The following is a 16,053-nucleotide window of genomic DNA, read 5'->3' as shown; positions in this document are numbered from 1 at the left end:
TCAAGACCCCACATATACTAAATGCTTGGGATAAAGAAAAGCAAAAAAAGCTAGTCTCTGTTCTTAAGGAGCTCACAGTCTAATGGGGGGAGACAGATAACTATACAACAAGCTACATACAGGATAAATTGGAGATAATTAAGACACACAATTAATAGCCTACAGGCAGTATTAGCCACACTGGAATTCATAAGACAATAATAGATTTAGAACTGGAACAGACCTAAAGGTCACCTGGAACAGCGGGCCTAGAGGAAGGAGGTGACTTGTCAACAAGGATTAATTAAATGCCTAAAATATGCCAATCACAGGATGAAATGATAATAATGAAATAGTCTTTGCCTTTAAAGAGCTTATATTCTAAAGGATGTACATATATATGTTTAATATATACAAAATGAATACAAAGTAATTTGGGAAGGGAGGGAAGGCAGCAAAAAGGGAGCTCAGGCCAAGAGGGGTAGGAATCAGGAAAGGTTTCATGCAGAAGTGGCAATTGACCCGAGTCAGTAAACAAAACCAAGAATTGTGCTAAGAGCTAGACACACAAAAAAGTCAAAAGCAGGGACTGCTTTCAAGGAGCTCATGTGCCAATGAACCTTGAAGGGAAGCAGAAATGGTCTAGAGGTGGAGGTTAGAAGGAACTGCCTTCTAGGCATAGAGGTCAACCAGTGCAAAGCCAGGGAAAGAGAGGGAAATCTTGTAGGCAGAAGAGCAAATATAGGTAATAACAGAGAAAAGGGTTGAACCTACGTCATAGAATCACAGAAGAGATCTCAGTGACCACCTAGTCTACCTTATACAGTAAAAGGAATCTTCACTGTAACATATCTCTGATATCATCCAGTGAGGGGGAATCCACCAGTCAATCATACAACAACCATTTATTAAATACTATGGGCTAGGCACTAGGATAAGTACTGAAGATGCAAATGCAAACAAAGAGTCACTGCCCTCAAGGAGTTTATTTTCTAATGGAAGAAGACAACACATCAGAGAGGGGATGGTGGCAAAGTCCAGAAAATTAGAAGCAGAGCCAGAACAAGAATGAAGGCTTGCCTGGTCTTTCCCCAAAATGGAGGCCAGGAGGAACTCACCAGTGGGACAGGGGGCCCATTCTACTGCTGAATAGCTTTATTAGGAAGTTGTCTGACATCAAGCCTAAACTGACCCCCACAACTTCTACCTGTGGATCCTATTTTTCTGGACAAACAAAACAAATCTAATTCCTTTTCCATCTGACAGGCCTTTAAATATTTAAAAGACAGCAATAAAATTTCCCCTTTGTCTTTTCTCCAGGATAAACCTCAAATTGTTTTTGTCTGTTTAAATTGATCTGATATGACAAGGCTCTAAAGCAATCAAGGAAGTCTTTACCATCATAGTTATCCTCTGGGATCTCTTCCCTTATCAAACAGTAACTCTCAGAACTGAGCAGTGCTCCAGAAGTGGTCTGACCAAGGCAGAGCACAGACAGACTATCTCCTTAAAAAGAGGGGCCAGGTGGTGGAATGGGATGGGGCATTGATGTCCAGCCAGGAGCAGGGAAGAGGAAGCTGGTGTCTGAAGAAAGGATGGGGGAGAACCATACAAGGCACTTGCTCTACCTTCTCTGCTCTGTGGTACTCCCATTCTGGTGGAGGTAGAGGATAGGCTTCTTGTTGGCTGGTTCCTGTTCCTGATGGAAACTGAACAGCAAGTATTAATTGATAAATACATGGATTTTTCTCAGTCCTCTTTCTTCTTGACCTCTGCACCTTTTAACATTGTTATTCTCAGCTCTCATGACACTGTTGTCTCTTAGTTTTCTTCCCTACATATATTCCACTTCTCAGTCTCCCTTGCTAAATCATTATGTAGCCATGTCCCCACCCCTAATTTTGAGTGTCCAGTAAGGTCCTGTAGAGAGCCTCTCTACTATTTTTCTTTTGGTGATCTCATAAAGTCTCATAGGTTAAATAATCTCTTTATGTGACTCCCAGATCTCTCATATATGGCCCAAATCCTTCTCCTTTACTCTAGTCCTGCATTACCTACAAGGCATCTCCAAGAGGATGTCTCTTAGGCATCTAAAATTTCATCATGTTGAAAATTGAACTCCTCTTCCTTTTGTAAATTATCTTTGTTCGCCTGGTATTTATTAGGCAGGGTTTGGGAATGTTCAGGGAGGACTAACACTTCTGGTATGAGGACTTGCCAAGCTCTTTTTAGGGTTGTTCATCTGTCACCTCTGACTCCAAGAAGCTGTACTACGGCATGCCCAGCCGCCACATCTTGGTAGAACCATCTTGGCGGACTGGCTAAACCAGGTTGAGGGTAGCTGACAGGCCTTAAATCCTTTCGTGAGTTAGGGGGATGTTTACCCCAAGGATTCGAAGACTTCCTCCCCCCACACCCTTCCTGTGGAATAAGTAGATGAGAACAGTTTGTTCCAACTTCCATGAAGGTGGCTGAAGCAGTCACAATTGAGCTCCTGACCAAGGTTGGTCAGACATCAGAAATACCAAGATTATTCACTGCATCACAAGCCACCATCACCAATCATCTTGGCTTTTGTCTTGCCCCTGGGCTTTGATGACTCTGGAAGAGTGAGGCTGATGACTGCAACACTTCCTCACAAAGACATTCATAAATGCCATTGGTCCTCTCTGAAAATGAAAGACAAGCAACAACCTATTAGATACTCAATAAATTCTTACAATATCTTAGGTTTAGGACTAGAAGGTACATAATCCAGTAAGCCTAACCTTTCCTCTCCCCCTGCCCTTTATAAGATAAGAAAACTATGGGCAAGGGAAGTTTAAGTGATTTGCCCATGATTAAACAGCTAGTAAATTTCTGAGGCTTAATTTGAGGATATACACACGCGCACACACACGCACACTTGCTGTCTCTAACCCCAGGTACAAAAATTGCTTGTTATGGCTCTGATATTTGACAGTTTTCTCCCACTGGGACATTCAGGCATAGGACCAGAATCTAGAGTCCTGTGTTTTAACATTTAGGACATTCATCAAGCTGTTTACACCAAACTTTCCCTGATCTATTATGGTTAAAGGAGATGGAGAGCATAAGTTGTTTTTTGGTTTTTTTTTTTTTGGCAGAGCATAAGCAAAACCCAAGAAGGAGATTTGGGTGATTTGACACTTAGGTTGAAGACCTATTCTGAGGAATGCTCTACCAAGTATTTAACCCAATCTATTAGGACCTCATAATCCATAACAAAACCATGCATTTCTTTGGTGTTTCCCTTTGAGACTCAGATATTTCCTTGCCTTCTGTGGAAGATTTTTCGCTGAGCAAATAGGGCAATCTTAATCTCCTACTCCAACTGGGAGAGCACAGGCAAATCTGTGTAGCCTATCTCAGTGTCCTTCAAAATGTATTTAGATATGCTCTCTCCTTTCATGGCCCACTCTGCTTGTTTGGGAAGATTTGATCAGGGTGAGATAGTCGCAAGGGCATCTGTTGGCAAGGCAATCTGAACCTTTCCGACTGGCTGCATCCCACATCACTGCCACGGCTGTTCCAGATCTGAATAAGGCTCCTCCAAGTCTGTGTTCTCAATCTTGGATGTGGCTCTTTTCCAAGTTATATAAAGAATAACTTTTATTTGATGACTGTCTCCATAGCCCAGAGAAGAACCCCCTAATAGAGGGGGTGAGGTGGTCAAGGCAAAACTTTTTAAGATGCAGTACAAGTGCTCAATTTGCTCTCTGGACTCACTAGAACAGTTTAAGTTTAAATTTAAGTTTTCCTTGTTGGTACTCACATGAGGGTACCCTCTGGGTCTTGTAAAATTAATTTCTCCGTAGTAGGGGTGAATGGCTTTTGTGAATTAGTCCAGGTTACTAGGCCAGGCCTATGATTCATAAACTGAAGGCTGTCTCTAGCTGTGGAAGAGTCTCCACGCTGTACCTATTTGGAGTATATGCCCTGGTCTTAGGGCTCTCTTAGCGCCATGGTTTAGTGCTGTTGCTCCATCATTCCGCAGAGTAGGTATGAATCTCAAAAGAGTTGTTAGCAGATGCTGTTTCTCATTTTGGTTTGGAGGTTGGCAAAGTAGCATAATCATTGTTTCTACTCTTACCTTTGCGTTGTAATTTTATTCATTCATACAGTGTGCCCAGCAATAGACTGAAGTCATGAAGAGACAGACTGTCTCAGAGGGGGCAAGAACCCTTGCTGTCTGGGAGGTGGAGGCCAACAGATAACTTGGCATGTTAATCAACCGCATGTTGTGGTTAAAGGAGATTACAACATTAAAGTTTTGAGCTTGGGTGACTTAGTAGAGTGGTGACAACACTTAAAGTAGATAAGGACCATGATGGATTCTAGGCAGAAAATTTCTTCTTTAAAAAAAAAATCATATAACTACTTTTTTTTTCTCTGAAATCTGTTGCTCTTCTTCAGCTTACCTAAGTACCTTCCCATGACCTTCCCATGTGACACTCCCCCCCCACCCCCAGTCCTCTCTGTTTTCTCTTGCCTGTGAAAACTAACCTATCCAAGATCTAAAGCTGGAAGGTAACTCAGAGGCCATCTAGTCCAATTCTCTCATTTTGTAAGGAAAATAGGGGACCAGAGGAGGTTAAACAGCTTGCCCAAGGTTGCTCTGTAAGCACAAAAGTTGGAATTTGAAACTGAGTCCTCCAGAGCCAGTTTCTCTTTCTTGGGGTACCATGCTGCCTGAGGCCTTGCCCTCAGCTAGCCGGCAAAGTTAGCATGTGATCTGATCCTCTGGCAAAATGTTACCTCTTTGACCACTACTTATATTTTCTTAAGGGAGTCTTGAGAACTCAAGTCTTTACTCACAGGAACAAATATTTAACACACAACAGGCTAGTAGAAGAGAAACTTTTGAGAGTGTTAACCTTCCAAATCATGCCATGTAGGCAGCTTCCTATTTACTGCATATAAAAGTAGGGTAAATATATGTCCTTATCTAAGGAAGAAAATAAAACAAAATTTATCAACGGGTTTATTTTAAGATATAAATGTTGTCATTATGGCTCTGCCATTTGAGAAACATTAAACCTCTTAAAAATGAATTTGTTTCTCCAACCCATGGTGCTCCTTTAATTTAGGTAGAACCTCATTAATGCATTTTACATTTTGCTTATGTTTCTGTTTCTGTCTCTATTTGTGTCTCTCTCACTCTCATTTTCCCTCTCCCGTTCTCCTACTGTCATATATGTACTGGTTACTGCATAAATGTGAAAAAGCTCTCAATTGTTCTTTATTTTTGATATACATATATATGTATGATAGTACAGAGAATAGTAAATCAGGAGATGAGATTCTGCCACTAGCAAGATGGCAGATCACTTGGTTCTGAGCCTGAGTCTCATCTGTAGAAAGAGGGAAGTACGCAGGATGATCTCTAGCTTGATTTCTTATTACCCTCACATTCTGAGCTGTGAAACTTTAATATGTAGTCCAGGTTGTGGTAACTTATTTCACAAATGCCATCTAGTTCATCGCAAGAAATTCCAACTCCCAAATCAGTGCATTTTCATTTGCTGTCCCCCATGCCTGCCATGGACTTCCCTCCTTGTTTCTGCCTCCTGGCCTCCCTGACTTTCTTCAAATCTTATTTAAAACTCACTTTCTGTGAGACTTTCCTGTTATCCTCTCAATGTTAATGCCTTCCCCCTGAAATTGCCTTTAATTTATCCTGCATGTATTTTGTTTGTACATAGTTGTCTGCGTATTGTCCCCCTCATTAGTCCTTGAAAAAGCTTTTTTTTTTTTTTGCTTTCCTTCTTATTCCCTTTTTATTCTAAGCTTAACACTTAGGCTGGCATATAGTAAGCACTTAATGCTTGATTGGTTTTTTGCATAGACCTCTCTGCCACATTTTCCCAAGGTATGTATAGTTAGAAACAACTTTCATTGCTTATAAAATTTAAAAGACCTAAAAACAGAGAGTGCCCAGGCTTTTCTCTATAAACTTTAAAAAACAAGTCCAAAAAACACCTTTTGATCTTACTTAATGTTCCCAATTCCTTTTGTGTTAATGTTCATACTTTAGCACTTAGTGGCTTTTGACTAGACCTTTAAGCTGTGTTCAAATTGCAAATCTTTCTCGTTTTCATATAGAAGAGCTCTAATATCCCCTGGATAGATAGATAGATAGATAGATAGATAGATAGATAGATAGATAGATAGATAGATTGATTGATTCACTCATAGAGCTTTACACTATGAGTGAAGATGTTTGGTTTTGTTTTACTGAAGGAAATTCCCACAGGAAGGAAGAAAACAAGCATTTATTAAAATTTACTATACTAAGTATCAGGGATATAAATACAAGCTAAAGAAGGAATAGTTCCTAACCCCTCAAGAAGCTTACGTCCTATTAGGGAAAGACAGCACACAAAAGGTAGATGGAAAGTGGAGGGAGGGAGTTGGTAGGTGGGAGGTGGGAGGGGAGAAGGAAAAAGTATCTAGTATGGTTTTGTCAAGGACAAGGCAGGAAGAGAATGAAGATAGACTGGCCTTGACTCTTCCACAAAATAGAAGCTCCTAGAGGAACTCGCCAATGGGAGAAGCTGGGGTAAGCTTTGTAGGGGGATATTCCTGTGGAGAGGGGGTTCAGTTATAGGTCCCAAAGGCTATTCTAGGGCAAGGTGCTGAGGGGAGTTCCTGGGTGAGCCAGCAGTAGAGAAGTCATGGAGTTTTTAAAAAATTGCCCAGGGTCACACAGTTAGTAAGTGTCAAGTTTTTGGTTCCGGATTTGAACTCAGGTGCTCCTGACTTCAGGGCTGGTGCTTTATCCACTGTGCCACCTAGGTGCCCCAGAAGTCTTGGTTTTGAAGCCCAAAATGTTAGGAATAGTCCTGGAGAAAAATGACTACCCCACAGTTTTATGAAGTTTATCCTCCTCCTCCAAAGCCCTAATCTGATAACTCATCCTTGTGTGGAGATGACACTGGGTTCTCAAAGGCCAAGGCAATGAAAGCCCTACTACTTCTTACCAGGCTGGAATGACCTGGCAATAGATTTTAGCAACTTGGCTAAGTCTGTAAAGAGTCATCACTACATGATATACTTTGCCCCATTTTTTTAAACCTAGCCTTAAGCACTGAATGGGTGTTGCCCCAGTCAAACAGACCTGCTAAAGACCTTGGCTTTAAAAGACCCAAGGTCCTCCAAGACATCTGGAGCCATCTCCAGTCATCCTGATGTATATGTTGTATATATGTGTATATGTGTATAACATAAAAGCCCAGTTGGCTCCAGAGGAGAAAGTGAGGCTGGTGACTTTGCATAGCCTTCTCTCACTTAATTCCAATTCACTTGCATGTCATGGCATCATCTCCATGATGTCATGACCTCTTCAAGAATGAAGGACAAACAACAACAAAAAAACAGTCTTCCACTATCTTCCAAAATCTGGCCAAGGTCATGCTCTTTGCTTCCATGACACTATCCATTTCATCCTCTGCAGTCCCCTTTTCCTTTTGCCTTCAACCTTTCCCAACATGAGGGTCTTTTCTAGCGAGTCCTGTCTTCTCAATATGTGCCCAAAGTATTTAAGCTTCAGTTTCAGTATTTGGCCTCCCATCTGAATTGACTGATTTGATCTCCTTAATCTCTGGTTCCTCTATAAAGGAAAGCCTTGGGAAGAATATATTGCTCCACCTCCAGAGTTGAAAAGGCGTTCAGTATCAAAAACTGAGTCATTCAGCATAGTGATGAACTCATCCTGTGAGAGCCAAGCAAAGCTGCTGATGGACAAGCTAGTGAAGTAAGTGCTGTTGACTCCATTTTGCAGTTGAGAAAACTGAGGCTGAGAGGTCAAGTCAGGCCAGGACTGTGGCCAGGGTCACATAGCTAGTAAGTGAGGCAGCATTCAAACTCAGGTCTTTCTGATTCCAGAACCAAGTCTATCTTTTATATAATCTAAATATTTACATAGTGTATGAACTGCAAGTAGGGGAGCAGAATTGATCCAGGATGAAAACAGAATTAAAAGAAATCTGTCCCAGAAACACTAGCAATAACTTTCTATTTATAGGCCGTACTATTATTAGACAGAGGCCACAAGATGTTCCTCTCCCCTTTCTTAGTGAATTATGGTCCTTGAAAAATTAACTTGGCTTATATGGAAAAGAAGTGGAACAGAGGTATACTAGACGGCTAAATGAATTCAATAGTCAAGAACATTGTAAGGGACCTTGTAAGTGATAAAGAAAGATTGACTGCAAAGCTGTTTGTGAGCAAAAAGGAAAAAAAAAAGATTTGAGGAAGGAGATTGGTTCAGAGCAAAGAAAAACACAAAGAAACTTTAATACCGACGTACGTGTGTGTGTGTGTGTGTGTATCTGTATGTATGTATGTAAATATACTCTCTTTGAGGCCTTGGATAAGGCACTAAGTCGCCTGTAAAATGAGGCATTTAGACTCGATGGGCTCTGAAGTCTCTGAGTTCTAGCTCTGCAATCCTGTGTCTGTGCCTTGAGAAGAGGCACTAGCAGGACAATGCTCGTTTGTAATGACATACAGGGATTAAAGTAAAGGGGAGAATAGTCAAATGGGACCAGGACAGACTTATTCCCCCACCCCCACCCCTGAGCCAGAGAGAGCCATTGGTTTGTTAGTAGATAGATTCCTTTGCGTGTATCTTGTAGGGTGTAATTGCTATGATCTAGTCTACAATTTCGCACCCCCCCCAAAAAAAAATTCTGCTCTCTGTAGAGCCTTGCAGAATTTGGTGTTTGTTAGCATATAGATTTTTCTGAAAACTATCCACATGGATCTGTTCACACAGAGTAAGATTTCAGGGCCTACAACTTTTATAACATCTCTTGAATACACCTCTTTCTCTCCTCTGACATTGCCTCCACCTTAGTGCAGGCCCTTATCACTTCACACCTGGATTATTGAATTAGCCCTCTGGTTTATCTGCCTGCCACAAGTCTCTCCCCACTCCTGTCCTCCCTCTACTCAGCTGTCAATCACTCGTCCACCCATGTTATTCCCTCCCTCAACTAAATAAATTCCATTAGCTTCCTGTTGCCACCAGGATCAAATATAAAATTATTTGTTTGGCATTCAAATCCCTTCATGACTGCCCCTCCTCTGCACAGTCTTTCTAGTCTTTTCACCCTTTAACATCCCTCATGTGCTCTGCATTCCAGTGACACTGGCCTTGCTAGTCTTTAAAAGACACTTCATCTTCTGACTCTGGACATTTTCACTGGATTTGCCCTGTGCTTGGCATCCTTTCCCTCCTCATCTTCACTCCTGGCTTCCCTGGCATTCTTCACGTCCCAACTAAAATCCCACTTTCTGTAGGAAACCTCTTCCTTTAGTTGATTATTGCCAATATATTGTTTCCTTGTTCATAGCTGTTTGCATATCGACTTCCCCATTGTACTATAAGCTCTTTCTAAGCAGGGAGTGTTTTTTGTTTTGTTTTGTTTTCCTTTCCCTGTATACATAGCCCATAGCACAGTGCCTGGCACATAGGTACTTAATAAATGTTTTCGAATGACTGTCTTCATTCTGGAGATGACTGGGGACTATTCTTCTATGCTCTCTTCTGCTAACACTGGTGTAACAATCAGCAAGGGCTACAGATAGTTTGATGAACATATCTGCCCTGTAAAACTTAGGGACATATCTCCTCAGATCCACTTAGTAGGATCCTAGATTTCATTTCCTAGTCCTCTCTAACTTGATAACTGCACATCTAAAGCAAGGAGGGAATTCAATAGTGGAAAGATCTCCTGCTTTCCCTAACCTTCCCAGCTCTGTTCTGTATCATCGATAGAAAAGAACTCCTGTCTTCCTTGTTCTGGGATTGTCAGGCCTCTGAGTCAGGCCATGTGCTTTTTGTGTTGCCTATTCCACTTCTCAGAGGGCCTTAGTGATCGTGTACCAGTGGTATCAGCGCCCTTGAAGCCTTTGCTTCTTAGTGCCAGTGACACCTAGGCACTTGGTTTTGTTACTTTCTGATGCCTTCATCAAGTGATATATATATATATATTTTTTTTTTATTATAAAAGCAGCTTGATGTAGTGGTTATAGTTCTGGGTTTGGAATCAGGAAGCTGGGTTCAAATTCTGCCTCTTACTAGCTGTGGAGCCCCTGCTAGATCTCCTAACCTCTATCTGCTCCGGAGACTTCTTTTAAATCATCTGGGGATTGTGATGGCTGATAAAGGGAATTTCCACCACATACTTTGAAATCATAGATAATTCTTTTTTTATGTATCATGGTTGTCTGTGTTAACTTGGGGGCTTCAACTTGGTTTACCTAACCTGAGGCAGCTAGGACATGCTGTGGATAGAGCACTGTGCCTGAAGTCAGGAAAATATGAGTTCAAATTCGGCTTCAGATACTTCCTACTTGTCACTTAACCTCTTTCTACCTCAGTTTCCTCAACTGTAAAATAATAGCACAGGATTGTGTTATTATTTTGGATAATAAACACAGGATTGTTGTGGGAATCAAATGAGTTGTGTGAAATGTTTGGGATACAAAGAAAGGCAAAAACAAGTCTAAAATAGTATTCCTAATCATGAAAGCATAAGAAAAATGGCCATGAGTATGTCCTCTCTTGTAGTTTTCTTTTAAGAAGTCTAAACATCTTTCTACTTTCAACATTGTTGGATCATCTCATTCCATTAGTATTTGTGCATTTTTTACTTCTAATCATGGAGATACTAAACAAATGAACCATATGTCTTTTTACTTGCTGTATAAAATAGAGCAGTGTATTTTTGGCTTTCATAAATATTTTAATTAATAATAGTTTTCAAAGCTCCAACGTGATATGAGTCTAATTCCCCCAAAGGGCAATTTTTACCCTTTAATCACAAAATCAATAGTTATTCAGGACCCTAGAAATAAAGTGTCAAATACAGTATAGATAGTATTTGTATCTCTAGAAAGAATCACAGGAAGTACCTGATAGGGGCTATCTCCTGTGCATTGACTTTATTTTTCTCTCCCCTAATGCTACCACTCTTCCCATTCAGACCTTCCCCTCAGGAAATAAGTTTAACTCTCACAAAGAAAAGAAAAGAAGTAACAGTAAAGCAACTAATTCCAAAAGGTTAGATCAAAGCTGAGGAAGTACCGTTTTTGTTCTTTATCTAGCAATTCTGTATTTAAGCCTGTTTTGTGCAAGTGTAAAGTATTATTTCCAGGAATTGTAATTTCATTACTTTTTGAAGTGATAGAATTTATGCCCATAGGTCAAAATGCATCCTGACTCATGAAGGGTTTTGTTGCAATACCCAATAAAGCCCACAAGGTGGTGATACTATCCCACACAAGCAGGCTGTAAAATAAGATCGATAACTTTCAGCATGTTTCTTTTTGACTATGGAAATGAGAAGATTTTAAGAATGGTTGTGCTTTTAAGCTTGATGCATGAATTAAAATGTATTTTAATTATGTTTTAAAATGTATTAAAATGCATTTTAATTAAAATACGTTTAATTATGTAGGAAATGAAATACATTAAAATCAGATAATGTTTATCCCCTGAAACACATGGTCAAATCAAAGGTTAAATCAAAGTGAGGGGGAACACATTATCCGGTCCATCCAAATCTGTACTGCAATCAGAGAGAAAAGAAAACCCTGGGAAAAGATAGTCTCGAAGTGTCTTTTCTTCTGGCTATTTCCTTAGCTAAGAATCAGTTGCAAAGAGGTGGTATATATAATAAACTTCTCTCTGGACCATTTTGGGAGAATTGAATGTATGTTGTAGGCAGCTAAGTGGCATAGTGGATAGAGGTGCTAATCCTGGAGTCAAGAAAATTTGAATTCAAATCCAGCCTCAGACACTTCACTTACAAAAAGTGTGACTCTGGGCCAGTCATTGACTGCTATCTGCCTCAGTTTCCTCCTTTGTAAAATGGAGATAATAATAGCACCTACCTCCTCCAGGGTTGTTATGAGAATAAAATGAGATAATATTTGTAAAAGGCTTTGCAAACCTTAAAGTGCTGTATAGCTGTTAGCTATTATTTGTGAAATTGGTGTTCATCTCCTTGACTATTCCACAGAATCTCCAAGTTAGAGAAGACCTTAACGGCCATATGGTGCAACCCATTTCTGATCAAGTTTCTTCTTCTACATTATACCCAACAAGTGATCACTCAGCATTTGTTGGAAGCCCTCCAATGAGGGGTATCAAAATGCCTTCTGAAGCCAAACAGAGAAATTCATCCACTGAGAAATTAATAAAAACACATAATTTAGAGCTGGAAAGGATCATTTAGCTCATCATCTCCAACTTCCCATCCAATGCAAGGACCTTCCCTGCAAAATAACACACATTCAGTTGGATGTAGAAATCCATCTTACCCTATGAGAAAGTAAAAAGGGATGAGGATAATAGAAGGGGGAAGGAGGGACTGATAAAAGGGGAGGATATATTGAGGAAGGCAGTTATCAGAAGTAAAATACTTGTGAGGAGGTAAGAGAGAGGGAGATAAACAAGCAAAAAATAGCATGAAGTTAATTATAAATGTTAGTGGGATGAACTCACCTATAAAACAGAAGTGGATAGCAAAATGGATTAAAAACAGAGTTCTACAATATGTTGTTTACAAGAAATACATTTGAAGCAGAGAGATACACACAGGGTAAAGGTAAGAGGCTGGAGCAGAAACTATCATACTTCAGCTGAAGCAAAGAAAGCAAGGATAGCAATCATGATCTCAAAGAAAAAACAAAAATAGATCTAATTAAAAGAGATAAGGAAACTGTATCTTGCTGAAAGGTACCATAGACAATGAAGACATGTCAATACTAAACATATATACACCAAATAGTATAGCATTTAAATTTTTGAAGAAGTTGAATAAGTCACAGGAGGAAATGTGTGTGTGTATTTCATATATATATATATATACACACACACACACACACACACACACACACACACACACACGACTGTACTAGTGGGGGACCTCAATTTTCCCCTCTCAGAACCAGATAAATCTAATGAAAAAATAAGAGGTTAAGGAGTTGAATAAAATTTTGGAAAAGTTAGATATGATAGATCTCTAGAGAAAATTGAATGGGAATAGAAAGGAATATTCCTTTTTCTCAGCAGTACATGGGACCTACCCAACAATTGACCAGGTATTAGTACGTAAAAACCTCACAACCAAATGCAGAAAAGCAGAGATAGTAAATGCATCCTTTTCAGATCATAATGCAATAAAATTGCATTTAATAATGGACAATGGAAATAGAGCTTAAAATTAATTGGAAATTAAATAGTATAATCCTACAAAACAGGTGGGGCAAAGAACAAATCATAGAAATAATTGATAATTTCATTAAAGAAAATGACAGCAATGAGACAACATATTGAAATTTATGGGATGCAGCCAAAGTGGTACTTAAGGGAAATTTTATGTATCTAATTGCTTATATCAATAAAATAGAGAAAAAGCAGATCAATGAATTGGGCATGCAACTAAAAAAAACTTGAAAAAAATTAAAAATTCCCAAACATCAAATTGGAAATCCTTGAAAAGGAGAGATCAGTAAAATTGAAAGACCATTGAACTAATAAATAAAACTAGAAATGATGAGCAGGTGGATTTCAGAAAAACCTGGAAAGACTTACATGAACTGATCTGTAGTGAAATGAACAGAACCAGGATGATGTTGTACACAGTAACAGCAACATTGTTCAATGAAGAATTGTGAATGACCTAGCTATTCTCAGCAATACAAAGATCCAATACAATCCCAAGGGACTAATGATGAAGCCTCCTATCCACCTCCAGAGAAAGAACTGATACTGATTCAATTCAGACTGAAGCATGCTGTTTTTCACTTTCTCTCATTTTTTTTTCTTTTATTCGAGTTCTATACAAATTGACTAATAAGGAAATGTTTCACATAATTGCACGTGTATAACCTATATCTGATTGCTTACTGTCTCAGGAGAGGGAGAGAGGAGGGAAGGAGAGATAGAATTTGGAGCTCAAAACTTTAAATAAAAATGCTAAAAAAAAATAGAAAAAAAAAGAATTTTCCCTGCAGTATCTTGACAATTGGTCATCTAACCTCATATTGAATCCTTCTAGGTAGTGCTTGTCAAAATAGTGCTAGATTGGGAGTTGGAGACATGAGTTCTAGGCTTGGTTTTACCACTTACTAGTTGTATGACTTTGGGCAAGTTACTTTAGAACCTTCCTGGGATACAGTTTCCTTTTATAGAAAATTGCATTAATAATTAATAATTCTTTTCCTGCCTAACTCTCAGGATTGCTATGGTCAGTGTTTTAAATAATATCTATCAAAGTGTTTTGTAGATGATTAAGTTTTATAGAAATATAAAGCAATATTTCAGTAATGGAGTACTCAATATCTTTCAAGGCCCCATATTCTAGGACAGTTCCTTGGGGTGAAAATAGCACCAAAAGAGGATTAGGAGATATCCAAAATTAGTCTTGCTCTGGGAGTAAATTAAACAAACTTTATAATACTTCAAAGGGTTTTTAGATTTATTTTTCTCATCTAGTCCTCACCACAATCCTGTGAATTAAATGGTTGGGCCAGATTGTTTCTTTTAAATATGTATCTTCTTTCTTGTAAATTTTATCTTGTTTTTACCAATAGCTTTCTTTTATATCACTTTCATTTCCAAATATATCTGTTTCTCACCCCTACCCCTCATCAAACCATCCATGGCATCAAAGATTAAAAAAGAGAGAAAGAAAAAAGAAGTTAAAACTAACCAAATTCATTAACCATTTCTTTCAGTATATACAATATTTCACAGCCATAGTCCTCCGCATCTATAAGGGTGGGAGGGGAGTACTTTTTTTTCATGTCTCGATCTTTATAGTTGTACAGTGAACAGTTTTTTTTGTTATTTTTTCAGTTTGCATTGTTGTCATAGTTGTGTATATTGCTTTCAGTCATTTGCTCTGCATCAGTTCATATATCTTCCTGTGCTTCTCTGAGTTACTCATTCATCTTTTGTTGTAGTAGTTGTTGTTTTTGTTTTTGATGAGGCAGTCGGGGTTAAGTGACTTGCCCAGGGTCACACAGCTAGTAAGTGTCATGTGTCTGAGTCCGGATTTGACTCAAAGTCCTCCTGACTCCAAGGCCAGAGCTCTATCTACTGTGCCACTTAGCTGCCCCCATTCATCTTTTTTTTTAAAATAAAATAACAATACTCCATTAATAGTTTATTTATCTACTCTTCAAATAGACGCCAACTTTGTCTCCAGTTCTTTGCTGCTACAAAAAATATTTCTATGAATATTTTAATGCAATTGGGATCTTTATTTCTAGCTTTGTACTCCTTGCATTATATGCCTTAGAGTAGGAGCTCTAGGTCAAATATTATGGACATGTTTTAGTCACTCTTTTAGGAAAATTCCAAATTGCTTTCCTGTATGGTTGAACCAGGCCATGTATTTTTATCCCCATTTAATGCATGAGGAAACTGAGGTCCTGAAAGATTAAGGTGATTGCAGAACCAAGAACAGAGTCCAGAAATGCAAGGATATCATTCCACTCAATATCTCATCAGGTTGGTACTAGATTCCCTGCTGAAAACATCCTGGCCCCAATGTGGTAGAAGGAAGTTTTATTAACAGACAAGAAAACCAACATTGATGAAATATTACATGGAAAGTAGTAGTCCAGTAGCCCACTGTGTCCCATAATGAGCATATTCTATGTTGCCATAATCCCTGAATACAGAATTATTTCATGGTAGGGGTGGGCTCTCTCTTGCGCTATCCCTCATTAGCAGAAACCACTGGGGCATGATAAACTTAACCACACTCCATAGACATTGCCAGTCCTGTGTAGTCACTGTGTCTTCCTGTTTTATGGGTGAAACTTTCTATTTCCTTGTCTAGGGCTTTCCCCCAACCACCCAGTCATCTCTACAATTCTCCCTCAGACATCCTGGGTATTAACAAGGGCAACTTGAGTGTTCTACCTCATGATCTACCTCATTGATTAAGGTTTTGGGCAGCGCGAACATCTCTTGCAGTGAAATGACAAATGAGGATTCCCCCCTTCTCTTTAACTTCAAGGACATTCTAC

The 16,053-nt window shown here is 39.2% G+C and overlaps 1 long non-coding RNA gene across 2 annotated transcripts in view; it reads left to right on the top strand.

Annotated features, from left to right (window-relative positions):
• Positions 1 to 16,053, top strand: part of LOC110204993 (uncharacterized) — a 133,932-nt gene that overhangs the window by 1,316 nt on the left and 116,563 nt on the right. The gene's annotated exons all lie outside the window — the stretch shown is intronic.

This window comes from Phascolarctos cinereus, unplaced genomic scaffold (assembly GCF_003287225.1).
Source record: "Phascolarctos cinereus isolate Bilbo 61053 unplaced genomic scaffold, phaCin_HiC Scaffold_4;HRSCAF=312, whole genome shotgun sequence".
In the NCBI taxonomy this organism is placed as follows: Eukaryota; Metazoa; Chordata; class Mammalia; order Diprotodontia; family Phascolarctidae; genus Phascolarctos; species Phascolarctos cinereus.
This window is presented reverse-complemented; position numbering and strand designations above follow the sequence as displayed.